At 40.4% G+C, this 27,881-nt stretch overlaps 1 protein-coding gene across 1 annotated transcript in view; it reads left to right on the forward strand.

Moving 5' to 3' along the window:
- The window catches only part of LOC104913789 (cell surface glycoprotein CD200 receptor 1-B-like), a 136,857-nt gene extending 126,584 nt beyond the window's left edge, over window positions 1-10,273 (forward strand). The window contains exon 14 of the transcript XR_014887564.1: window positions 6,654-10,273. The gene's annotated coding sequence lies outside the window, so the exon portion shown is untranslated. The remainder of the gene's footprint in view (window positions 1-6,653) is intronic.
- Window positions 10,274-27,881: the final 17,608 nt, after the last annotated feature.

The raw sequence follows: 27,881 nt of genomic DNA on the forward strand, positions 1-27,881 counted from the left end.
TCTGTCTCAGCAATAACCCATACAGAAGCGGTGCAGACTTTAGGACACTGAAACATACACCCCAAAATAAATGGCCCAACCACCTAATTGAAAGCTGTTTTAAATTGTCAAATTGATACTAGTGTTCTTCCTCTCAGAAGAAAATGTGATGTTATTTGTGCTTGGTAGAAGAATTCCTAGTGCTGAAGAAAAAGAGGAAGCTGTTTCATATGGGAGGGAAGGTGACTGTTCCAGTCTATACTGCTGAGTGCTGGGCAGCCTGTACATTGCTCCCCATGAGAGGCAGAGCTTTGCTACTGAAGGGTAGAGGGTAACCATATGGTACCAAATATTTCCTATATTCTGGCATCTCCATGAACCATTACTGTATGTCCCTTCCCTGCCTCTTATAATTCTTTTTTTTAACCCTCTCTAATTTCTCCAGCACAGAGTCTGGAAGGTGCCGGCTTTGAACTGGTGGAAGGACTGTTGGGATGTTGGTGAGAGGCATAGAAACAGTTAGCAACCTCTTTATGCAACTGTATTCTTACAGAGATAGATAGATGCTATGCAGTGCAACAGACAGTAGTGCTTTTATTAGTATTGTGGCAGAGATCCTATCACATGAGAACAATATTATTTACATAGGTGACACATCTGAAAAGACACCCTCTGAATGTATTATTATTACCTTAAATTTTATATAATTAAAGGTTCATTAAAAATGCACAGCAAAAATAAATAGGCTTCTGCAGCAACACCTCTGAAATTAAAGCATTTATAGTGCTGAGGCTATGAATAAAGCAAATTGAGTACCTTAAAATCTCTGTGCATCTTTATATATCTTTCTTTATATCTTATATAGATATCTTATAAAAGCTGAAGGTAGCTGAAAGCTCAGAGCATTGTTCAAACAGTGAAGCAAAGTACTTTCTCAATTACACTTTCTCCAATACTTGATGTTGTGGTAACTATGCTTATAAGCAGCTTGTAGGGTTTCTTTTGTCCCCTCTCGTACTATCATAGGGATGGTGATCACGTGGGAGGAAATACTTTCTGATATTCCATAAATGTGAGTGTTCCCAAGTGCATTTCTTGTGGCTCAGCACTGCTGTGCCATTTGGATAATGTCAGGGGGAAAACGTTGAAAAGGCTTAAGAAGCACCAAGAGGGAGAAGAAAACTTTAAAAAATGCTGTTGTGACAGATGTTGAGATGGTAGGCAGTTCTCAGATGGAGGCAAGTTGAAGAGCTTTATTTCTCCAGTCTGGACATCTTCTCGAGAAAAGCTAGGAGCAAACATAACTAGGAAGCTGCAGAGCAGCTTTCATTGGTGAACTACAGGCAGGACAAAATTAGCCAGCAGCTCTACAGCTAGCTGTATTAAAGCTGAACATGTTCTAACAGTTCTCACTGTCCACAAAGATCTGCCAGGAGCCCTGGCTGGAATTTATTGGGCCTTGGCTGAGAAACATTAGAGCTGGCCACAAAACACGAGAGAGCAATGATGGCTTTCCTAGCAAACCAGTAGCACTGGTGGAGACAAACAAGCGCCTACATAGAGCTTTTCTGTGAGCAGTCATTTATTTATCTTGCAGTAGTGGAACATCCAGGTGTTCCCCTCTTAGCTACTGGACTAGTGGGATGTATACATCCAGGTCTGGTGCAACTCTGGCAGCTAGATCTGAGGACTGAGGTATTTATGTGGAGTAGATCTCTGCTAGGATTTGCTCGGGTTTTTTTTAAACTAAGATGACTGTTACGATCTCAGGAAAGGCATATAGTTCTCCAGCTGGGATGCACATACAGCTATGCAGCAGCATTTAAAGTGGAAATGGCACCAACTCAACCCAGAGAAATTGTGAGCTCCCAGGAAAATTGAGAGTTCAGTGAAGGAAAGCTGCAGGGGAGCTAATTCAAAGGACAGATAGATTCAATTTCTTACTTTATCATCTGTCTGAAGTTGAAATGATAATCCATTTTAAAGCAAGTGTTCGATTTCATCAAAGGTATACACTAATTATTTAGACACATTAAATGTATTAATTTTGGGGGAATAAACCTAAGCATCTTTTGCTTTCTCCACTCCATTCTGTCCATCCCTTCCCCATCTTTCAATCATATATATATATGAGTCTCAGTACCCACATTAGAGACCTTTCTTTCCCCACACATTCAGAGACTATTGCGTATCGTAGCTCCCAGAGTACTGAGTGGGTTTGATGTACCATCAGGCTGGAACATGTTAGGAGCTAATTCTGGGATGTGTGAGTGCAGGAATTGTCATGGGAACATAGCTGATAATCAAGAAAGATAAAAGTTCCAGTAGGAAAACAGGCAGAGGGAGGTTTCTGTGATGTTGCTCTAAACAACCTTAAAGAAATAGTGCTTTTGAAATTATTTCAAAGGAGAAACCATACGATGGAAATCCCTGACCAAGCAAATCCGCAGTAATAATTTTAAGAAGACACTTTAAAAATTCATTTTTTTTTTTCTTCTGGCTGCCTGTAACTAAAGTGGGGTTAATTAACTGTGTTTAAAAAAATAAATAGATAAAAAATTCTGTTGGTGACAGAAAAGGAAGGATTGAATGAACCTGCCACATAACCAGCCACCAGTCCTTTAATCCGGTTTCCTAGGGAAATGGTGTTGACAAGACTGTGCTGTCTGTCAGTCCCCATGAGCTCCTCTTGAACTCATTGCCCATTTTAACTGCATTGCAGGGAGATCAAGAGTTCTTACATGCTTCATGAAAACAAATAGACACAAGGCAAGCCCCCTGGTAATGGAAAAGCCACAGCATGAGTTCTACCTACTATTAGATATCAGAAAATCTGTATAAGGGAACAGAAGGACTGAAAACAGTTGTAGAAGCAAGAGCTACAGGAAAGCAAGCTTCAGAAGTTTCGCTGCTCACAGAACTTGTTGGGAGCTGCTATACTAAGCTCTGCATGCTCTCTTCTAACCTATACAGGGTCTCCTGATAATTAAACTGTCAACATTTCCATGATGAAAAACTGCATTGAAAAATCAATGTTCAGTTGATATTGATGCACACAGGGAAGACAGAAGTCCTGGATAGGTCTACAGAATCAAGCTGTGAATGCCTTGTACCACCTTGCTGGGAAAAGTGCTGCAAGACTGAACCACCCTCCCTCAGTTCTCATCCTTTAATCTTATGCCTGGCTTTTATGACAGGTAAAATCAAGGATGTATCTCTAAAACTGCATGCCTTGTCTAAAACTTACTTATTTTGCATGTTGTCATACTAAGATCATGGATTGAGTAAAACTGAGTGAGAAGTCACAGGGAAGCTCACCACAGAAAAATCTGTCAGTCTGAGAAGTATGCACATAGCCCCTTGTGTCAGAGTTCAGGTACCTCTTCTTTCCTATGTGTTTTTCTTTCCAGTGCTTTCTTAAGCATAGAGTACTCCTCACCTTGCCTTACAGATGAGGAAAAAAGTGAGATGCAGGGAGAATAAATGATGATATATGCTTTGGCAGAGGATGAAATGAAATAGGAATTTGCTGTACCAGACTGGCAGCAGCTCTGATCGCTGTATTGTGGGAAGGGGCAGCCTTGGGCTCTCCTGGAGTGTAAAGCTCCTCCTCCTGATCTCTACCCTTCCTTCCTCCTCAGATCAGCTCCCTTTACAGTATTTGATTGCACGTCATCGTATCCTGTGCCTCAGAAATGAACATTATCATGGTGGGATTTAGGAACAGGTTCTGCACCAGAAGGCAGTGGGTATGGCACAGCCCTAAGCACTTGAGTTCAAGTGTTTGAACACTGCTCTCAGACATAGGGTTTAGATTTTGGGTGCTCATGTGTGGAGTCTAGAGTTGGACCTGGTGGTCCTTGTGAGTCCCTTCCAACCCAGGAAGACACTTGCATTACAAACCTGGATACAGAAGTAGCTTGCTATCTTCCCTTTCAGTATTCATAAGCCATGTCCAGAAATGCTCTGAAGTGGTTGTTAGCAGCCTTGGCTGTTGTTCTGATTGCACGGAAGATAGACTATTTCTAATTATGATAAGTAACTACTGTGGTAATTTTGTTTATTCTGTTATAGTCTTTGCGAGGTTTTTATCCAAGGTACTTGTTTCCCAGAGAGCTCTGGTAAACCTGAACTGACAGTACATAGTGTGGTTCACAAAGGTCTGGTAATAGAGTTAGGAAGAAAAAAATGGATAGGTGACACAACAGAAATTCCACTTGAGTATCTTACCTGTGATTTTTTTCATCTCCTTTTCACCACCTGTGTTTTTCATATTGAACAATCAGAGTAGCATAGACTACTCTGATTTAGCAACTTCTTTAAAATCTTGTTCAACAGCATACTTACATTTCTGAATACCACTCTTGTCAGAATGCCTAGTGGAAATCTGCTGAACTTCTGCAACCCATCAGCACTTCCACTAAACCAAAAATTACTTTTCTGTTTCCCAGCACCAGACAAGCAACCACCAGGTATTGCCTCACGACACAGCCCAGTTCCTGCCACAGATGGTGGTATGGAGCATATTCTTTGGAGCAAGGAGACTGTGCAACATCAAGCATAACCAGGCAGGACAGGAAACTTCAGAACATCAGATCACTCCCAGCCCATAGCTGCTTGTGCTATTTTCTTACAGGAGACAGAATCAGCTTTTGTACCTCTGATAGCTTGACTTCCTCAGCATGAAGCAATAGGTGGCAGTTTCTCAGACAGCGTGATGCAAAGCCTTGTTGTCTTAGACAAGTCTTGTGCCTTCAGATCTTCCTTGCAAGCAGTGCTATAGCCAGCAGTGAGCACAAAATAGTAGTGGTGGTTGTATGCACATGCCTGAAGATTTGCAGTAAGATAGCTTGCCTGTTCAAATAGGGTTTTGCTTTTACCATCACTTCCCACAAAGAGCCCAGTGACACAGTCAGCAGCACAGCCTCCTTGTTACCACACTGGAAAACTCAAAAAACAGAGACTACATTGGGAATATTTTTATTTTTTCAACTTACTTGTTGAAAAACCTGGTTCTAATATGGATCCTTCTTCTACCTCCTACCGATTCCTCCTCTCACATACATAAAACAGGGCTTAAAAACAAACCAACCAAAAAGTAGAAGAGTAACTAGCTGGTTAATCATTCAAAAGGCATAAACACCTTCTGAGTTACCTCTTTAGTTCTTTGCTGTAGCACGTTATCATCACTTGGTCTGAACTGAACTGAATCTAAGCCAATTTAGCACAGCAAATGAGCAGATCTGCAGATGCTGGAGGTGAGGTGCTTGGTGCAAGTCTGCTTGCTCTTGGAGGCAATAAATGAATAAAAGAAGTGAGGACAGATTTAGTAAGTTTCCTCCAGTACAGAGAAAAACTGATTCTCACTTTCAGGATAGGTTTTAGAAGGAGGTGAAAATATGAAGGAAGGTGTTTTTCTTCCCTTCCTTCCCCCTCTCCACCCTCAAGCTGAAGGACTTCTTTTTCTCTCCTGGTGGGGACATATCTGTGCTCTGAAAAAAGTTCTGCCCACAAGGTCCCTTCACTCCTCCAGGGTATTTCTTCATTGCAGCACAGCTGTAGAGTTGATGACTATTGTAGGCAGGAAAAGGGAAGTCTTAAGAAGTCAGGGTATCAGCATTTTTTGTACTGAAAGCAAGAGTACTTCTTGATTCTTACACTCATGGATTCTCACAACTCTTTAAAGGCAATAAATCAAGTGAGAGCATTCGCTTGACAGGTGTAGATTCAGAAGATTTGTAACAGGGAAAATGAAGAGTGTGCTTTGTTCTCATTAGCAAAGAAAGGTTTTCTGTTTCAGTTAGGACAAACAAGTCTGTATTTCCTGTATTCTTTCATTACTTTAATTTATTAAAACATTTGTTTTTATATTCTTAATATCCCTGCAGTGCCTTGACTTCTTAGGTCAGTGAGTCATATCTAAAGCCATACAAGAGTAAACTCCTTTTTATATAAATGCCTTACTTTTCAAGCTGACCATATAATTTCATCATTCATCAAATGACCTATAAATCTCTAGATTAAATTAATCAATTTTCAGAAGGTAAATGTGTTTAGGCTCAACAGACAAATCTTTATGTCATGGTACTGCCAAAGAAGTCTATGCAATAGTGTCCTAATAAAAATGAGAAAGTAAAAATCAGTTAATCACAGAGGTACTACATATTAGATTAGCAGAAAAGGCATTGTGAACTGTCATACAAGTAGTTCACTCAGCTAAGGATAGAAAAGTTTTGGTCGCACCTACACTATGTATTGCTTTCATAGAAAGGAATCAGAAGGTCAGAAATCCATTTATAAATACAGTCAGTTCTGATGAAATAAGTGCTGTAAAGTTCTGACGCTTACAGTGTTCCTTCCTGTGTGGCTCATGTGCCTCATCCTACGTGTATTTTAGAACACTCTCTGTCAGTCTGCCTTTAAATTTGAAATTCAACACAACAGCACGGAACTATTTAGATTCTTGTGCCACTACCTTGTGCCAGCAAGGTGCTTCACAGATTTAGTAAAGAGAAAAATATAAATGTACTTTTCACCTTGTTCTCTTTCTTTGTTTTGTACTTCTTTTATGCATGCTAGAAGTTGGATTTCAGTAGACAGATGCATCCAGATCAGAAAATTTAATTTCTTATCTTTCTGCATTTTAATTTCATTTTAATTTTTTTTTCCTCCAGATAAACTCTGGCCAAAATTTTTCCCCCCACCCCCAATATTTCTACATAAAACTTGTTCTCATGAATTTTCAGACTGAGACAAACAATCTCCTAAACCACTAGACCAAGTTACCTTTGGCTGTTACAAGCTGACATTACCATTGCAATGGACCTGGTAGCTATTTGTGGAAAAGGTCACCAGCTTAGCATTACTGAATACCCAAGAAGTCAATACCATTGCCATATTACTTGGGAACATGAGAATTGAAGACTCTGATCTATTGTATCACCCTTGGCTTTCTCCATAGATCTACCACCCTCTGAAGGAGTAGAATGAACTAACTGTACAGACACTTTTCTGTTTTACAAACTGTGGTGACTCAACCAGTGGAAGCCAGATGCTATCAGGATTCCTTTAAAGAAGAGCAGCATCACCATGTAAGTTCATAACAGAAGTCACTTTCCAAAGAGAATTGGGAATCAGTCCTCTCTTTCTTCATCCTTGTCTCAGGATACATCTAAATTCATCAGATACTAGTATTTCTTGCAAGAGATTTACATGGGTGTAATCCAGATGCTGCACTTGTGTGTTGTTTTCCCTGTGGTCTTCATGTGCTTCTTCATAGAAGATTAAATTAAAGGGATTTTCCAATAATGAGTACTAAGGGGAAAAAAAAAAGAAAAAACTTTTCCAAAAATGTTTCTTTTTTTCTCTTGGATGTAAATCCAAAGATGTTGGACACTGCATTTCTTAATTTTCTTTTTAATCACTCTTACCCCCAGCTGGTGCTGGGGAAGGGTACTGTAGCTCCAACATGCACACTTGCCAATACCAAGACCTGGTTTCTTCCAGCTTCTATCCCAAGCCCATTTCAGTAATTCTTCTTAAATAGGGAAAAAAACAGGTTTGAACCAGGTTATCCATACCTTAAAGAGTGCCCTAACAAGCTGCTTTGAAAGCTGTCACTGCTGCTGTTGGGTGGCTCCAGACCTGAGAAGAGTAAGAGAACCTAATTGCTAGCTCCTTCTCTGCTGTATGTGAAGACAGAGGCTTCTGCTGGAGGCTGAAAGAAGGGAGTGTCCCAAAGAGCAGGAACCTGAGCCTGGAATATGCTTCCTTGCTGCTAAATTCTTTTGTAACTATCTTCTTTATGTGCTGTATCAGAACTATTCAATACATTAAAGTGCTCAAAAATGTTTTGTCAAAGATTTTTCTGGCAAAACTCCTTGGACTTACTCATAGAAAATTTACTACTCTGAATTGCAGTGTTTCAATGAATGTATGGTTCACCATAAATATCATTTCCCCATCTTCATCAGTTACAGTTGGTACTCAATGGCAGCTCTTCAGAACATGAATTCAGATACTTCTGGGTAAACATCTTTCTTCCGTGCTAATAGAATAATATAGAGATCATTAAGTAGCTGAAAAATGCGTGGGAAACAGGCATACCCTCCCTCTACGTATCACATATGGACTTCTTTATGCTGCAAGTTCACATATTGTTTAAACTATTCAGAAGAGAATATGAATCTTAACACTGCAGTAGGAAGACACCAGGAAGTTTGTGATACACCCATGACAGGCACAAGGGAATCAAAACCAGCTTTCTTCTGCCAAAAAATGAACTCTGAAAAAATCCACAGTAGTACAATACACCTTTGAGCATCAGTGATAAACACAGAACTGCCATGAAGAAAATACAGTAGACTGGTAAACAGGGGTTGTGCTTGCTGGATGAATCTTGACTTCATTGCAAGTTTGCAGCAGCTCTTCAAAAAGAGAAAAAGGCAACAAATTCCCTCTACACCCAGCATAGCTTCTTTCCCATTCTTATTTAACTATGTTTTATGTATTTTGTCTAGTTCTCTAACATTGTATGTCAAAGCATTTAACAGGCAAGTCTTCCATAGAACTACTGCCCTGATATTTAGAATATCTGAATTTGATCTATTTTTGCTCAAATGCCATTAGCAGAAGAAACATTTATATTCGGTAGTCTAATGTAAAGCAGTTGAAAGTGTTATTTAAAAAAAAAAAAAGCTGTGGGTTTGGTTTGATTTTATTTTTTAACTGTTTGCTTAATTTGGCTGGACTTCTCATTTTCTCCTAATATTAATCTTTCTTTAAATTAAAAGCATCAGTGAATTAATCAGGGGATTCTTAAGTATGTTAGGCTCATCTCAGCATGTAAAATCAATCAAAGTCACAGGGCATGATTTTCCTCATGGTGCCACGACTTCCACAAGTTCTTTGCTTTGAGTATCAACCTTAATCTTTATATGTAAGAATATGTAATGGTCCAGGAACTGGGAAGGCCTCACACAGCAAGAGTGACAGAGAGATGCACAGAGCAGATAATGCAAAAGAGTAAATGCATTGACTTTCAGTAAAAAAAAAAAAGAAAAAAAACTAATATATATATTATTTTAAACACTGAAAAAAAAATTAAAATACCTTCATTGAAACATTCAGTGTAATGTATTGTTTATTAAAATTAATTTGGTCCTGATAAAAGACATCTTTTGTCTGACAACTGTATGTACACATGCTTAGGCTCTGTTATTTTCTCCACAATAGAAAGGACTCCCAGTCCTGCAGTATGGACATAAAAACCTAGAGAGGCTGCTTGGGTGAGACTCATCCTTCCCTTGGGAGACTTAGCTGAGACTACACAATTTATTTTTGAAGAATGGAAGTCAGCTTTTTTTTTTGTAAACCAATTGTCAGGCTTGAGGTAAGATGATTAAATCAAAAGCTGAGCGCTCTCTGTAGCCCCAGATGTACCCTGTCAAAACTGTAGTACTTCACAATACAAAACAGCCCAGCTATTTTACTGAAGAAAGAAAAGTAAACGCTGTTTTCTCCCAAAGCTTAAGAGCTTCATTTAAAGAGAAGTACTGCCACATAGCTATCTGCTATTACTATGCTTCATGCAATCGCCTTATTATTTGTGCTGAAGAAATGGGAGAAACTGAAAGAAATTCATCCAGTCAGATGAAGTCTTCTTAGCAAAGAAGGCAGAAATGAATTCAACTGCCAGAAAGATGACAACCTAGGCTGATCCTGCTGTGGAAACAGTTCAGACAGAGAAGATGATTCAGACAGAGCCATAATGTGTTGGGTTGGCGGTTTCTGGAGGCCTCTTCTATTTGCAGCAGCTGTTCACCTTGACTGCGTGTGCTCTGGCTCATTGCAGCATTTCTGATTTAACAGAGCCCCACAGTAAGCATAATCCCACTGCCTCCATTGCTTATTTCCTCATCCATTGCAGTCTGCTACCAGAGCATCTCCCAGCCCTGTTTGTGATTAAAGCCAGTGACCAATCCAGGCAGCATCAGTGATGTTTCTGTGTCTTCTGCACTTGATGTGACCTCTCTAAGTCTCCCTCACAAAAGACACAGAGCTAATGACCACAAGCCTGGTCTTTGAATATTTAGCAAAACACAAGTTTGAAAACAAAGTTGTACATATACATCTGTGATTTTAGAAGCTCAGTTAATGCCCATAGGTCAACTTCCTGCCCTACAGTATAATAGTATAATCAACAGATATACAGAGTAGTTAGACTGGTGTCTACAGATCATATAGCTAGAAGGATTATCATAGTGGAAAAGGATAAATGAAAATAAATAAAAATGCTCACCCGCGTCCTGGGCTCACAGAAAAACTCCAAAGGTAGTGATCTCCAGGAAAAAAACCTTCCTCAGTGGTAGTCAGCCCTTAAATGGAGTCTAAGAGAGGTGCAGCCAGGCTCCACCCCTTCTGGTCATACAGCTGAATTGCCTTCACCTGTGCTCCCGCTGCTGACTTGGTGCTAGCCTCAGGTGATCAATCAGAGGTTCAGGCTGTGATTCAAAGGTTTCCATACAGTTCCTCATTGTCGAAGGGCTTAGACATGCTTTAGTTTAACAGTAGAGATTGTAAAACCCTCTTGAAATGCTGGTACAAGTGTCACTACATCTGTTTCTACCTATCAAGTCTGTCAGAGATAGGAGTGATCTTTGCCTCTGGCTGGATGCATGAACTCTGCTACCGACTACCAAGAAAATAAATGTACAAAATTCACTATTGGATAATAAATGTTTTAATGTGGAAGTGGGTGGCAGAATATGTTTCCGAAACAACACAGTTCTGCTCTTTAGTTTAGCATCCCTTAAGTTAAGATTTTTATTTTTCAATTTTAAGTGTCATTGCAGATTTTGTTTTTTGTACCTCAGCAAAATTCTCCAACATAGTTAATTGAGTTTGAGAGCTGCTTGTGTGAGTGACAGCTCCTCCCACTCTTACTCTCTTTGACTTCATAACCTAACTTTTCCTTCTGCTTTCTCCTCCTTCCCCACCAGTAGCCAAGGAAAAAATTGTGTTTAAAGACTTAGAAGTACTGCTCACAGCAGGATGCTGCACTATATTGCTTTGAAAATGTGCAAGATGTATTTTCCTCTTCTGTTTTTAAAGAATGAGTTATTGTTACATTCAGAATTTTACCTAGTTGTCATTAATGTGATTGATATGTTTTTTTTCCTAACTTTTTTTTTTCCCCTAAGTTGAAATTAGAAATTAATGACTGTTTTTCTGAAATTAAACATTATGCTACAGACAGAAGTCTCTCAGGTAACTAGTTATATGCATCATTGAGACAGCAACTGATTTGAAGGGTGATGTCTCAAAAAAAAACAACCAACCAAACCAACACTGACTATTATTGTCTAATACCTGGTTTTCCTCATTCATATTTTTCTGGTACTTTTATATTAAAACCAGATAAAGTTTCAATCTTTCTCTGTTTTGGTTTTTGTTGTTATTCTATTGTAGTGATTCTGTACTTTAAAGTAACTAAAATGACTTAACATGATCATAGAATCATAGGATCAAAGGATGATTTGGATTGGGTCCTCAAAGTGCACACAGCTCCAACCCCTGCCATGGGCAGGGCTGCCTCCCACCAGCTCAGGCTGCCCAGGGCCCATCCAACCTGGCCTTAAGCACCTCCAGGTATGGGGCACCACAGCTTTCTGGGCAGCTGTGCCAGTGCTTCATCGCCCTCTGAGTGAAGAATTTCCTCCTAACTTCTAATGTAAATCTTCTTTTAGTTTAAAGACATTCTCCCTTGCCCTATCACTTTCAGACCATTAAAATGTTGCTCTCCCTCCTTCTTATAAGCTCTTTTCATGTACTGGAAGGCCACAATGCGCTCTTCCTGGAGCCTTCTCTTCATTAAAATCTTATCTGTTTATTTCTTAGATAAAGCTATAAATAACAAAATATGTGTACCATTAGCCTAAGAAACTGCCAGTAGAGCTGGTAAATAGTTTCAGTACAAGATCAAGGATGGAACTAAAGAGCAGGAAACATTACTTGCTAGATGAGAATAGAGAAATGAAACAAAAGTGCACTTAAAAGAGATCATTAAGGAGTGCCATCATGGTTCAATGCGCATTCTGAGTTTGTGTTTGTCAAGTAGCAACCTTTGGAAATGTTAACTAGCAAGTAAAGCTGGTTTCTGTTTTAGCATTTGTTTCTCCTGATGGTGTTATCTGTTATAGGACAAACAACTAATATGGATGACAGCTTAATAGGTCATCTTAAACAAAATATACACACAGAGCCACTCATTAAAGATTATGTAAGTAAGCGAAGATAAGACATTTAATTTTTAGGTGGCTACAAAGGATTGAGAATTCCACAACGAATAACAAATCCTTTCACAATGTCATGTACACAGGCTGCTGTTCTCTAGGAACTGTGCAACTGCTTTACTGAAGAGCAGTTCATTTTCCAGAAAAAGTGTCCACTTTAGGGAAGCTTCCGTTCTTTGCTTTTACTTAGGGATCTGGAGAGCCCACAACATATAACAGCATCTGCTGCCATCAACAGACTATTCTTAAGCCTTCTTTACTTGTCTTTCCTTCATAATTATAGCCAAAAATAGGTCTTTTTAGGTCAAATCTGCCTTTAGAGATGGTTCAAAATACCACTGACTTTTGTGCCAAAATCTATTGGAGGCACTTGAATCTGCTCATCTAGCTTCTTTGTCATCAGTCTAGCAGTAACTGGCTTGTTCTAGTGAAAAGAGCCTTGTCTACTTTCCTCAGGAGAAAGCTTAGTATCTCTACACCAGTGCAGAAATTTGAAATGTGAACAGAATATTTAAGCCTGAAACAAGCATATCTAAACAGGAAAAGATGTCTGTATTGCTGAGAGATCCCTGCTCCCAAGCACAAGAGGCAGTGTGGCCTGTGCCCACACATTAATCTCCACTTAGAGCAGTGGAGGCAGCTGTGCCCACACTGCATCACACCCAAAACAGGTATGATGTTATTGCTATTTCAGAGGTTTAATGGTTCAAAATAGCTGAATTTGTGTGAGAAATGACCCAGAAAAATGGCAGATATAACAACATAATTCCAAGGGGGAGATAGGTTGCATGTTCATGGATGTCGCATGGTAGTTTGTGAGTCATAAAGGACAGAAGGGAGTACAGCAGAGAAAACAATATAGGACAGAAAGATCTGGGCATGGTCTCAACTATTGTACTTCTTTGAATGGTCTCCTCATCAAATAATTTCTGGATCAACATCTGGATGACACTTGGTTTTGCTCCAAAGCAAGGTGCAGAAACAAAATAGCATTGATCCAGTTTGGATGACCAGGAGATATGGACTTGAGAACAAATAAAGGAAGTGAGTGTAAGCATATCCCTAGATCCTCCCTCATAATGGAAAATTTTTCCTTATTCTAAATATAAACATCAACTAAAAAAGCACCCCCAAAAACAAAAAAGCCCTCACAACATCAATAGAAAGAAACCAAGCATATACACACATACCACCCTGCTCTAGATGAAAGAAAATACACATTTCATCATTTCTGACACATCAGGGGCCTTTTTTGCCACCGGCAACTGTCAGTCTTCAGGTAATTTCATAATATGTCCCACAGTACAGTCCTTGAGAGAAGTGAGAGTTGACCGAAAGAAAAAAAATTAAAAGCCTTCAGTAAAAGGCAGAGTGAGAAAGAGCTTAATTTATAGCCTTAATGTAAAAATTCTTTGTGCAGAGGAGATGGTAATGATGCCATTATGTTGGGCAGGCCCAATATAGAATATTGTTTATGTAGATACAAGTGTTAGTGAGGACAGAACATAAGTCATTTCCCTAGGAAAGAAAGAAGCAGACTTAAATGCAGCTTTTACGAAGACCAAAATGATATTAGACTTCTAAAGACTGAATTTCCTGTTTTCTTGAGTGGATAATTATATTATTTTCTTGTTTTATCGGGTATGTTTGGATTTTTTCAATGTCATTGAAAAACATCAGTGCTGCCGTCTGCTCCTGTCTATCCTCCCCAGGTGGCCCTGGTTCATCCCCTCACCATGCCTGGGCTGTCAGTGGGACCCATCACCTGTGCGTGGGTCTGTCTGCCCTGCTCAGGTCCCACAAGCTGTGCCTGTCCATGAGGCAGAGCTCATGCTGGGGTCACTTTGGCTCCCCACATGCCTTGCCTGGCAGAGAAGCCTCTTGCTTTTCCTCACATGTCCAGATGCAGGATGTGAATGGCCATCTAGCAGTCCTTCAAAAGAAATTTGCTGGTTACATCATCTGGACATGAATCAGTTCTGAGATATAGTTGACATGTGTAGGCATGTACATCTCTAACTGGTCAGTCCTTCCTAATCGGTTTGCGTGCTTGGTTGTTCATGCTCAAGAGCATCCCTGATGCTTATTCTATTGAGCTACATTTCTTAAAACAACTTTGAAGTCTAATTGAATTGTTCAACTTATTTGCATTCCCCGTCAAGATGGTAGCACCTTACAAAGTGTACAATATATTCCCTCTGCTAGACTGGTAAGGAAGAATTAAATACTAATTATTACTGAACTATTAATTAAAGCATTAAATGACACCCAGGAGAGTCTCCTGCGCAGCCTGCATCTTGATGGAAGTTGTAATAATGACATAAGATATATTTTCTAAGTAAAGTTTTCCAGCTTATGGTACACATTCCTTCTAAGATTTTCACCCAAGCCATGTTTATGGCTTTGCGTCTGTGGCAATGTGAGAAGCTTGTCCTGCAGCTACAATTTAATATAGGATTTAATATAAGAATTTAATATAGCGCCACCTGGAGGGAAATACTGATCAAGATGCATCTGTACGGTGCTGCACGTGGTCCAAATACGCTTATGTTCTCTAGTGGTCGAGACAGACCACAGCCTGAAATCTCTCCCAGAGATCATATTTTGATAGCAAGCCTCTCTGTTTGTTACTAGACCTCTCTATTTCAATTTTATCTCTTTTGGTTTCAAGAGACCCTTCTATTCAGTGAGCAATGGGCAGGGCACCTTAGTAAGCTAGGAAATTTGTACTCTGTGGGGTCTCCATCACCACCTAATAGGGTGGCTTGGCTAAGCCTTGCTCATCTCTTATCATCTAACACAAATCCAAGGATAAGATAATAAGTGCAGATAGTTAAATTTTTTTCCCCACAAGGAACTTCATAGATAATCTTATGCTTAGTATAAATGAACTAAAGAGACTTCATGCTATTAAAACAACAGTATTTTTGCAAGATGAAGAGATAGGAATACTTTCCTTTTTCTTCCACTGGAAGGATCAACTCTTCTTCAGCAAAGGATCTAGTTATGGCCCAATTCTCTGTATCTACAGATGAATTCTAATGAATATAGTTATGATGCAAAGAAATCATCTGCGTGTAGAGATGGAAAATACTTTTTTTTTTTTTTTTTAAACATACTGCATTAGCTCTGCTATGTGTTCTACACGCACTGATTTTCAAACTGGAGGAAAAACAGGGGCTGTGGTAATTACTGCAGCCCACATAGAAAGTTTTTCAGTCAAGGCAGTGTCAGAGTATTTCACTGTGAGTACAGTCAGTAGCAATCCATGAATTCAGAAGACCAGGAAACTCAGCTGAGGACAAAGAGAACATAGTCTGCCTGAAATCTAGCTGCTATCAGATAAAGGAAGATGGTGAGATTGGAAGGAAGAGAGAAAATGCAATGTGATGTTGAAGTCATGCTACGTTGTTGACTGGATGATACACTGAGCACTGTGTCCTCCATAAGAGGTAGGAAGTAATAAGCAAAGAACTTTTTGGCATTTCTGTCCATGAAAAGGTCCAAGCCAAGTCTTCTGCTCTCATCATTATGCTGCTATAGCAGCTAACTGCAGACAGCAATACAAAGTCAGTGTTACCATGGGCAAAAGGAGTGAAATTTAATTAAAATAAATATTTATACCCAGAGAAGAGGCTTCTAATTCTTATCTGTTTACCCAGAATTATTATTGCAGACTTGATTATGTAGTTACAAGTACAGTACTTAAAGCTCATATATTCTATTTTGAAGGTCAAAATACTCTAAAATTTGTTATAGTTGTGATTGTGATTTATAGCTGCAGATATGGGAAGTTTTCATCAACCCAGGGGAAACTGTCAAATGCAACCACACTTCAATAGGCACAAAGTACCCTTTGGAGGAATTCCTAGTTTTGCTTTCTCATAAAACATCCATCAAATTCTAATCACTTCTTATTGCTGCACAAGCAGTATTTTTTTGAGTTAGGTAAGCCAGTTCACTCCTTCTCGTTTAATCTATCCTAAATTTACATAATGGATTTGACCTTTCTGTGACTCTCTTAGTTCTTGTTTCTGCTCTATTTTCCTCTTTCTCCAGCAGGTCAGAGCCCTAAAGTTCCTTCATTACTGTAAACTTTTGCCCCTTCATATGCCTTAGATGTTGGCCTCCATGAAGTTGTATGAGTGCTTGTGCTTGTATTGATATGCATGTATTTAACATATATTACATATATATGTGTACAAACAGATAGATAGATCGTCTTTGTCCCTGTCTACACCTCATAGTGACAATCTTGAGAAAATAAGCTATGTACACACTGCAGTATTCCCCATGGTGGACAATGACTTTTTAATTGTTTAGCATCTAAGGCATAATTGCTGTGACTGGTATTGGGCCAGATGACTTGCTACTTCGTGTCTGAATGTTTTGCCATCAAATCTTTGTATTTTTCACCACTGGCTGAAAAGCAGTTCAAAGGCTGAAATGGTCACACTGTCAGTGAACTCAGTGGAATAATAGTTTCTTACAGAAAACAGTGAATTAGGCTCAGAATGGCAACAGACCATTTCCAGGGAATAATAATCAAAATTCTAATTAAGTTGTCCACTTCTTTACTGTGATAAACCACATATTCAACTTTGGGCTGCTTGCCCCTGAAAGCAAAATTTTCAAAGTTCAGCTTGCGTTCTGTCTAAAAAATGGTGATTAGACTTATCCAACAAGGCTACTTACTGGCATGCTGATGTGGTTTTCCTAAAGACAAAATCACAACTAGTGGTTAACAGAAATCTTCTCATTTGTCAATGAAGCCAGTGCATGGGAGACTTTAGGTTGGCTCTTTTATGGTGCTGTGCTGCTGGTACGTCATGATAGAACAAACCATACTTGCTACATAAAGCTGGCTATCCAGTCTTGAGTCTTAGGCTCCATGCCTCTTTCCTGGTATAAAAGCTGCAAATGCATTCTTAGAGATGCACAGCTGTAAGAATCAAACCCAGTTTTATAACTTCCACATCTGAGTAATCCTCCCAAATTATAACAGCATACACTCCCACTAGGCAAGGGGAACTCAAAAATAATTTCTCATTCTTAGGATGTCTCTGCCTGTGTAGTTTTTTATATTCCCATGTGCATTTTATTCCTCCAGGAACTGAAGGAAAACAGAACAAGGAGAAAGTATGAAGGAGATGACCACCAATTTCCTTCCATTGCTAAATTACTAATTTATAAGAAGAAGCATAATGAAAATTAAGTATACATTACACATTCCTAAAATTTTCTGAAACATAAGCTGATTTTAATTAAAATGAAAGATGCATGTACTGGGGGACTTGCCCGTCTCCAGGAGTAGCTGCCTTGTTCCCAGTTTTCTACCACAGACATCCAACGTCAACTGGAAAAAATACCTTGTTTTGTTCTTGTATTGAAATTCTGACAATTGGAGACTTTATGGCAATTGGAAACATAACATAGTAGCTGAGAGCAACGTTGTGCCTCACATGCATAATCAGTTTGTGAAAACTAAAAAAAAAAAAAAAAATAGTAATAGAACCAGCAGACACCTTTTTTGTAGAATCACTTCATACAACAGTTACAGAACAATGTATCACATTGACTGATCCATCTTGCTAAACACCATGACAAAGTAAATGAGCATTTGTATAAAAATGCCAGAAGAGTTGAAGCTTAAATTAGAGAGTCTGTAACCTTTGTTTGTTACCATAAATTATGGAGAAATCCTGCAGGGAAAAATGTAATATTAAAAAATTCATTAAAAGCCAACAGATATGACCCATCAAATAGTAAAAAATGTATTGTACTATACTTATATACCTAACATTACTCACTTAGGATGCTATACCATACTTCCAACAGTTTCTACAGTTATCTCACAGGTTAAATGAGCACCCACAGATGGACACTTGTAAAATGACACACAGATTGTCATTTAAAATACTAAGGTATAAAAATATTTTCAATTAATAAAATCAGTGTCCCTTTCATCCTGAAGCTACAAAGATTTCCTCTCTGTTCTGTGTGAAGGGCTAATACTAGAGGCAAGCCACAGAATCTGCCAGGACATACGGCTTCTTTCCCTTCTTTTAAAGAAAATTAGGGAAGAAAAGAAAAAGTCCTACTCTTTCAGATCCAATAACCTCAGTTGTATCTTCTAACAGCTATGCATCAGTAGGTTATAAGAGGGCTAAGTTTTAATCACTGATGTCTTCTTAAACACTAAAATGGTGGTATGTCACCCTCAGATGTGCAATTGGCACAAAAATCTGTGAGCATTTAAGAGATGGCACGTGCAGTATAAGCCCTTTCTGTCTGTAATGCAGCTCAAGAGGAATCCCAGTACTGAAAAGTCAGTCTGCAAGCAGTGAGTGCCTCCTGCCTGAGTTTGTTGTTAGCCCTTTCTTTTGCTGCCTGGATGAAAAAAAAAAAAAAAAAAAAAAAAACAACAACAAAAAAAAGGTAATTGGGAGTCTACAGAGGGGAAGAAAGGATGGAAAGAGGAAATCTGGTTGTGCATATTTGCAGGTTTCTCTGAAGAGCTGTAGAAGAAAAACTTGTGGGAAAAAATTGAAGCAACTGAAGCCCAACTATTTTTTCCTTAAGAAAGCAGAATTTCTGACTTACCTAAGGATCTATTTTTGTTACTGTATTAAAATTTGCCAATGTCCTAGACTTGGTTGCCATTTCTTTCCCATCTTTCGCTCTACAAGCAGCCTCCACAATTAAATTGAAGAAACTTTTGAATATTTATGATCAAGTGATTCTGCCAGACCTGCAAATCATGTAAAAGAAAGAAGACACGATCCTGCCTGTGGACCGTTAACAGTGAAGAGTCAGAGCTTAGGGTACCAAGAGCAGTATGCTTACAGAACCTCAAAACAAGCAGTGCTGTACCATTTGCTGTGTTCAGACAGTAACATTCCCAGGAGTTACTAATGCTCTGAGCAGCGTTGTTGATCAGTCGCTTCAGTTTTCATCATCTGCGGGAGCTCCCTGCTTGCTAACTCCCTTTCAGCTCAGTACTGTAGAAAAGTGAGTGTCTAGTATCAGCATATAGCAGCACGTATGTTTGTGAAAAAATATAAACCTTGCAAAATATTTTCCTCTTAAATCAGTTGATCTTAACATTTAGTGGTTTATAAATCAACAATTAATTGACATTCTCCCCTGTTCTCAACAACAGCAAGAGAAGTGATGTATGGACGTGAATTTTTGGAAGACGAATTCAAACAGAGGTGTAAACACAGTGAGCACCAGTTCGGAACAGAAGCCAATGCTAGGTACATTGAAGGGCATGTGGAATCCTTTTTCTCTTCTTTGACTACTGCAACCAATCTTCAAGCTAAAGACCCTAAAATATGTGCCCAAATTCAATGTTGTAAATCTCTCCTGTCTTTCCTCACCACTGTTGGCAGATCTCTGTGGTTTGAAAACTGGAATCACAAGTCCTATGCTTGGCTTCTCTCAGGTAGGTATGTGTGCTCATGCAATAGTGTATACGCATGTATGGACAAGTATGCAGATCAGTATGATTTAACTTTTCAGAAGAGAAAGAAGAGAATCAGTGAAGAGCTACAGGAGTCTACACTATATGTGCTTTTTCTTCTTCAGAGTAAAATTTGGAAGTTTAGTTCACATTGTGGATTCAAGTTCAGATCAGTCATATTTAGCAGCCATGCAACTGATACTCTCATTCATATTTTCCCTTATTTTATGATAATAAGGAAGCATTTTCTCCATGTATATAAGTGCAACATTTTTTTTTTTCTTTTAAATAACTGACTTCTCATTTTTATTTTCCTCATGTAAACATCTGCTGGGTTACTATTCCAAGAACAAAATAGCTAATAGCAGAAAGCATAAATGTATGCGAAATGATACCGTCTAACAGTGCAAAGAGACATAATCTCCTAAAGTTGATTTTCATAATGTGCAGAAATCCAATGGTTGCCAGGTGCCATCAAGCATCCAACTATTACGGTGACTGTATAAAATTAATAATCTCTCAAACAAAAGGCTGCCAGATTAAGCTATACTAACTGCACCAATTGTGCAGGTTTCTATCGCTTAAGTAATTGCAGGGTTGAGAAAGATCACTTGTGTAGTTTGGGGTGACCTTGTTTTGTCAGCATCCACAAGTGGAATTAAGATGAGAACAGATGAGTGTTCACTTGTTAACATTATAAACTGAAAGGATTCAAAGCCTGCCTGGATTTTCAGATGTGAGCACCAGCATCCACAGTCAGTCAGCATACCAGATTGCATGTGCACAGCATACACATATCTATGCTGTATAGATAACACCAGCAAAAATTAAGCAAAGGAAAAGCAAACTCGAAGAGGTGCCGCCACACGAAATTTCATCTACAATCAGGTTAATAAAACAAGTAAACACGTTTGCAAGGCTAGTATGATCTAGGAAGGTTTTCATTCCTCAGTCCAACTTTAGGATAAAGCAGAAGCGGAGTCCTGCTCTGTCTGAAGCCCCAAGTTCTCCAGAACAGCACCAGAGAAGCTAATTAACGAAAACCAAAGGATGATGGAAAGAAGCCAGATAAGCCATAAACCTCTCCAGATATAGGCGCACAGCAAACAAGATAATAAAAAGTTAGCAGGATTTACCGTTTTAATTATCCGAGTGGGCGTTTTGTTTGGGTTGGAGTTTTTGGGAAGCGCCGGGAGCTGTTTCCCCGAGGACAGGTCCGAACGCATCCACGCCGCGGAGCGCAAAGCAGCAGCAGCAAAGCACAGCTCCCCCTCCAAAAAAAAAGAAAAAAAAAAAAAAAAAAAGCGAAGAGGAAAAAAATAAAACCACGGGGAGAGGAAGGAAGAGGAGGTACCCGCCGGCCGGGCAAACTCCGCCGGCTTTGCTCCCGCAAGGCTAATGAAGGAGGTGGCTCCGCGCAACTTGCGCACCGGGCGGAGCGGAGAGGCGGGCACCTGGAGGCGGCGCGAAGCGGCTCCACCGCGGCCCCCGGGGGCTGCACAAGGGCTGAGCCGGACACGGCGAGAGTCCCCGCGTGGATCCCGGGTATCCGGCGCTGGGTGCAAGGGATGCTGTGTGTTCGCCGCCTTTTCAGTCTCCGCCTTGTGCCAAAGCAGTGGGTGGGAGGGGAAGTCTGTATCAGTCTCTCATCTGCCGCGGGTTTTTGGATCCTCCGAAGTGCTGCTGTCTTTCTCCCAGATATTATGAACAGGCTGTATGTGATGCGGTGCTGAGATGGAATATGTGCTCAGCTCTCTGCAACGGTTGCATACCATCTGGCAAAGCTGTGTTTTTAGACCAGGAGATCTGGAAGTGGCCAATACTTGCCAATCCTAAGCCATGACTGAAGGTACCCAAATGCTATCCCTGAGGTGAGCCCCGTGCTCTGCAGTACCGACCAGCAGTTGTGCATCTATTTAGTGCCTTCCCTCTGCTTCCCAGGCACTCAGTGCTGGGCCTGCATGTGCAACATGTTTCTGCAGTTGCTTCTAGTGTGGCATCCCAGGAGGCTGAACACAACGTGGATAACCTATCTGCAAGTACAGCTTTCTGCTCCTCCTACACTGTGTGCAATTGACTTTCCTCATGGACATTTTACTTTGGTACTAATTAAACTCTGCGTATCCTTTCATCATTTCATGAGGTTTGCTGTTTGCTTGGATCTCTGCTTACACAAGTATTTGTTTTTGAAGCAAAAAAGAAATGTATTGGGGGGGAACCAACCCTTATATGCCAGAACACCTGTATAGATAGCAACTCTAAGACTTTCTCTCATCCTATGGCCGCACTGTAGTTCCACCAGTTTCCTTAGAGGCAGTCTCCCTTGGTCATTTGGCAACTCACAGCACTTGTGGTGGCTGCTTAGGGCTTGTCTTTCTGCAGGCCCTTAAGGTTCCAGCTCTGTACAAGCTGAATGCAAATTAAGGCTCTACTGAATAAAGTCTTCTCCCTCAGCCACCGAGTACATCTCCTGCTGAATTTTGATTAAATGAATAAAGTTTTAATTATACAAGTGACCTTAGCAATAAAAGAGGTTAAACAGGATAGTCTTGCTCTGTCCATTGCTCCTGGTGAGTAGGAGATGACTGTTTATTATTAACCTGCATTCACACTGTGGTCTGTTTCTGGACTTCAGTTGATGCCATTACAGTGAACCTAATGGAGGACGTGAAAGTGCCACTCTATAACAGACAATTTAGTGTATGATTTTTCTGCAGTGCCTATAAACATTTAAAAAGATTTTGTCCTAGGGAAAAGGGCTTGAGTGACATTGATAGTGACAGAAATTCTCCAGTAACTCCCAAAACAGTGTGCTGGTGCATTGGTTGTCACACTGTGAGCAAGTAATCTTTCCAGCTCCTTTTTCAAATACCTCCTTAGGGCCTCTTGCTTCCTGTGGTGTGATGCTCACAATACACTTGGAACTGCTCATTGGTACTTTGTGCTTTGTGTGTTCTTTTGGTTTTAAAGCATTGCCCAGCTTCAGATTGCACTTTTTTGAGCAAAGCTATCCCTGCTCAGCACAGTGGCATCTTGGCCAGCTGCTGTTTCTCACAGCAGTAGTTTTGATGACAGCAAGAAAGGACTTTTCTCTTTTGATTATAACAAGTAGCAATTTAAAGCTTATTTCCGAGAGTAAGTTTTCTGTTGTGTTGTTTTACATAGGAGCAGTCACACCGGGTCAGAGAGGAAGTCATTCAAAGTCCATGATCTCCTCTCAGAAGAAAGCTGGTAGCGAGTTAGAGAAAAGTACATGACCTGAGAAGCCTTCTCCTGTCTTCCTGAAGCATAGTTCACTTTTATTATGTTGGTATCCACAGTACCTCTTCAGCAAGCTGTTTGGTTTAAATTTCGGTGTGATTTTTTTTTGGTTTTGTTTTCTCTTCTTGTGTGTGAAACTGAATGTCAAACAGCTGTGACAATTTTCTTCATATCTTAACTGATATTTTCATTAGATGAGATACACCTATTGAAACCCCCATACTTGAAAAATTTGCAGGCCAGTGAACAGGTAATAGTTGCATTCAGGGCCATCGCAGTTACTAGGGGAAGAAAGGCCTATGCTTACATACTTTGATCTCAATTCTTTGGAGCCAATTTTTGGTTCTGAGTTCCATGGAACCTATCTTGTTAAAATCACGATCCTGAACTCAGGCTCCAAGACACTATGACAGCACAAACAGTAATAATAATAATAATAATAATAAAACATTATCTGAATGTTTTAAAAGAAACAATACGTTGGCATGGTGTCTGGGCAGTGGATGCAGAATAATGATATATTTTGTGCCATCACTGCACGCATTTTAGTCCCTTCCTTAGTAACTTCATGCAGATAACTTTTTTTTAGATGAAAAATAAAACAATAATAAAAAAAATTAAATGAATTCAAGATTGCAGTCCTGTTTGATTCTAAACAGTGTTCACCACAGTGATGATGAGAGTCCAATTTCTTAGAATCACAAAATCATAGACTCATCATAGTTGGAAAAGATTTCCAAGATCATTCAGTCCAACTATCCTCCTGTCACCAATATTTCCCACTAAACCATGTCCCTCAGGACAACATCTAAATCCTTCTTGAACGTCTCCAGGGACAGTGACTGCACCACTTCCCTGGGCAGTCTGTTCCAGTGCCTGACTACCGTTTCAAAGATGATTTTCCTAATGTCCAATCTGAACCTTCCCTGGTGCAACTTGTGGCCATTTCCTCTCATCTTATTGCTAGTTACATGGGAAAAGAGGCCAACTTCCATCTCACTACAACCAACCTCCTCTCAGGTAGTGGAAGAGAGCGATAAGGTCACCCTTGATCCTCCTCCAGACTAAAGAATCCCAGTTGCTTCAGCTGGTTCCCATAAGACTTGTTCTCCAGAACCATTACCAGCTTCGTTGCCCTTCTCTGAACATTCTCCAGGGTGTCCATGTCTTTCTTGTAGTGAGGGGCCCAAAACTGAACACAGTACTGAAGATGCAGCCTCGCCAGGGCTGAGTACAGAGAGGTGATCTCTTCCTTGCTCCTTCTGGCAGCACTATTTCTGATATAAGCCAAATGCCATTTGCTTTCTTGGCCACCTGGGCACACTGCTTGCTCATGTTCAGCTGAGTGTCGGCCAAAATCCTCAGATCCTTTTCCTCTTTGCAGCTTTCCAGCCACTCTGCCCCAAGCCCGTAGTCTTACATGGAATTGTTGTGACCAAAGTGCAGGACCTGGCACTTGGTCTTGTTGAACTCCATCCCATTGGCCTCAGCCCAATGATCCAGCCTGTCCAGATCCAGGGGGTAGTGCCTTTCTACCCCCATGCTGATTGGCACTTCCTCCCAACTGGGTGTCATCTACAAACTTACTGAGCACTCACTTGATGCCCTCATCCAGGTCATCAATAAAGATACTGAACAAGACAGGCCCCTATAGTTGCCCCTGGGGAACAAGCTTCTTGATCTAACAGAGCCACCAGCATCTCAGACTTTTGTTCTGAGACAGTTCTCCAGGCATGTCTATGGCCAGAGAAATTCTATGGGCTGCTTCTGTCCATTTTACCATCTGATTATCTCCACAAATTTGAATCTGATGATATCAGTAAGGGTACAGTTACCGACCACTTCAGAAAACAGCCTTTCTTGGTGTCTGTCTGCAGGACTGTCTGCAGTGCATGCATAGCTTGAGAAAAGGGAATTGTATTGGGTGATAATGTGCTGGGCTATGAAGCAGGTGCACGTTGGCATAGGGAATCCTCTGTTCAACTCAATGTTTCAAGTTCCAGTAACCAGCTAGATTGCTTTTATCTTTCTCTCTGCAAATTCAATTTGGTGTGCAGAAAAGAATCTGAGCTTGTTCGTAACCCATGTCCTTTGTAAATCCCCCTTACAGTTAATCAGATGGACAATTTGCTTCTCCTGTGAGGGATTCCCTTGACTGCAATCCCATTTCTTTCTGGGATGCTTTTTTCCTAGACATTGAAAAGCCTTAATTGTTCCTGTCTTCTTCACTCTTTCTTATTCATTGAAAGAAACCTGGTGGCTGGAGTTTGTTGCCTGCCTTCCTTTCCGCCTGGATTGGGTCCACAGGCCTTGCAGTCTGAGGTGAGTGCAGAGGACAGCACAGGCTATACTGCACTATGGAAACTGATGGTTTTAATGAGATGTTACGTGCTCTATCTGGGTATTTGCTGCTTATGCTGTCACCTTACTTGGGCTGTGCCAGCATTACCTGTTGATCTTAAGGCAATATGACACAAAAGAGAGCCACTGAGTGCTCTCTGAAGATAGTAGACAGGTCTTGACATTGTTTACTCAGATGTAACCACCAAAGGCATTAAAGACAAAACAATGCAGCTTAAACTGACGTGAAAAAATGCATAATCAATGAACATACAGATGTCATAAAGAAATATACAGGAAAATTAGGCTAAACAGGTTATCATGCTAAAGAAGAACAGACAGAAAGCTTACCTTTGCTCTGGGCTTGCTGAGAAGACCCTATGAGTAGCAATCTCAAAAGAGATCCATCCCTAGTGATAGCCAGCTCTTAAATGGGATCTAGGAGAAGTGGAGCCAGGCTTCACTCCTTCTGGTAGCACAGGAGAATTGCCTTCACCTGTGCTCCCAAGGCTGACTCATTGCTCACCTCAGGTGGTCAATCAGAGGTTCAGGCTGTGATTCAGCAGTTCCCATACAGATGAATACAGCAGGTAGGGCTGCCAGAAGAGGTTTCTTCCCCCTGTATTTATGATAGGCAAGTAAAAAGCCACTACTCAGTCTCTGGGGCTACACTGCCTTGGTGAAGAACCTCTCTAGCTGAGGCAGCCAGTATCACAGAGGATATGAGTGCCTTTTTGATTGGTGCTGCTCTGCTCTTATAAGTGCTCTAGCAGACCACATACATCCTGATTTACTTGGTGTAAACCAAGTAAATGCTGGTTTGGACACCAAATCAGCATAATGTGGAGATCCAGATCAGGCTCAGCTGCAGAACAGATCCCTCAGAGCAGTGCTCAGAGGCTCAGCATGTGGCTGGGTGGAGAAGAGAAGCAAGAAGATCTATGCTGAACCTGTAGTGCAGCTGCTGGCAATTGGCATTAGTCATCTTTGGGAGCTGTAGCCAAGTCCCAAGGTGACCATGCGACTGATGGCTCACGGTCCTTGCCCTTTCTGTTTCACTATAAATACCCACACATTTGGGATAAAATGTGATGTGAGGATGTCTGGCTAATTTCAGATGACAGTGGTTATGGTGTTATTATTTATATCACCATGTATAGAGAGCAAGGAATTTAGCTTCTGACTCTGACTTGCATAGCTGCTGCTGTGCTATGCTGTGCCCATAATGAGGGTTGGTGGGCCAGGTCAGCAGGAATGGTGGCAGACTGTTTGTGTTTTGCAGTACCAGGTACTCAGCGTCTCTCAAAATCAGGCCATTTGTTTGCAACCTTTAATTAAAGCACTTTCACCTTCTTTAAGTCTGACTATTAAGTGAGAATGAAGATTGCTACTTAGGAAAACATCTGATTATCTTTGCTCAATGAAATGCGTATATCTCATTGCTGTGTATCCAGGCAGGGGAAAATGTGAAAATGTTTACCCTCTGCAAACAGTACTTATACTTGATCATAGAATCACCAAGGTTGGAAAAGACATACAAGATCATCCAGTCCAACCACCCACCTATCACCAGTAGTTCTCACTAAACCATGTCCCTCAACACAACATCCAAATGTTCCTTGAACACCTCCAGGTGACTCCGCCACCTCCCTGGGCAGCCCATTTCAGTGCCTGAAATCAACGTATTAATACCCCTCTCATCACATTCTGCCATTGGATAAAGCTCAAACATGCCCCTAAGCAGCTTTAGTGTGATGTACGAGACAGGTCTTGTTGGGTTACTAGACTCCAAAGAAAACAGAAAAGCCAAGACTCCCTCTTGAAAAAGGGAGAAGGTGAAACTTCTATGACGAGAGAGGGAAAACTAAAATGCACTGGCACAAGCTGCTCAGGATGGTGGTAGAGTCACTGTCCCTGGAGGTGTTCAGGAACTGTGTGGATATGGCACTGAGAGACATGGTTAGTGGACATGGTGGGGGTGGGTTGATGAGTGGGCTGTGTGATCTTATGTTTTTTTCTAACCTTAACAATTCTATATACAATAGTGTATAACTAAGGAATGAGAAAAGGACTGAGACTTTAAAAAGAATGAGTGTTGACCCATGACGTACGGTAAAAAAAGAACCAAGTGACAAGTTACACAGAAAGAAAACATGAAACATAGTGTTAACAAAAAAATTAATTACAGAATTTCCTGAGCATGAAAACTGAACCTGACATACAGCTGAGAGGGAAACCAAAGCTCCCTGGATGCTGATGCCCTGATTTACAACTAGATTATATCAGAATGAAGTTTAATCTCTCTTAGATTTAGTAGCTTCCATTCCAGTTGTCCACTGTTTTTTAGAGGAGTCCTTCAAGCCAACATATATCAATGTATATGTTCATGTAGTGAGCACTACAGAAGCCAGAAAAATCCATATACTTTCCTCCTTTCTTCAAAAGCGAGGATTTCACATTTCACTTTTTTTTTTCTTTTTCTAAAGCCTAGAGACTATGTAATACATTTCTTTATCTGAACTGATAACTGCCTAAGAGATTAG

Source organism: Meleagris gallopavo, chromosome 1 (genome assembly GCF_905368555.1).
Source record: "Meleagris gallopavo chromosome 1, MGAL_WU_HG_1.1, whole genome shotgun sequence".
Taxonomy (NCBI): domain Eukaryota; kingdom Metazoa; phylum Chordata; class Aves; order Galliformes; family Phasianidae; genus Meleagris; species Meleagris gallopavo.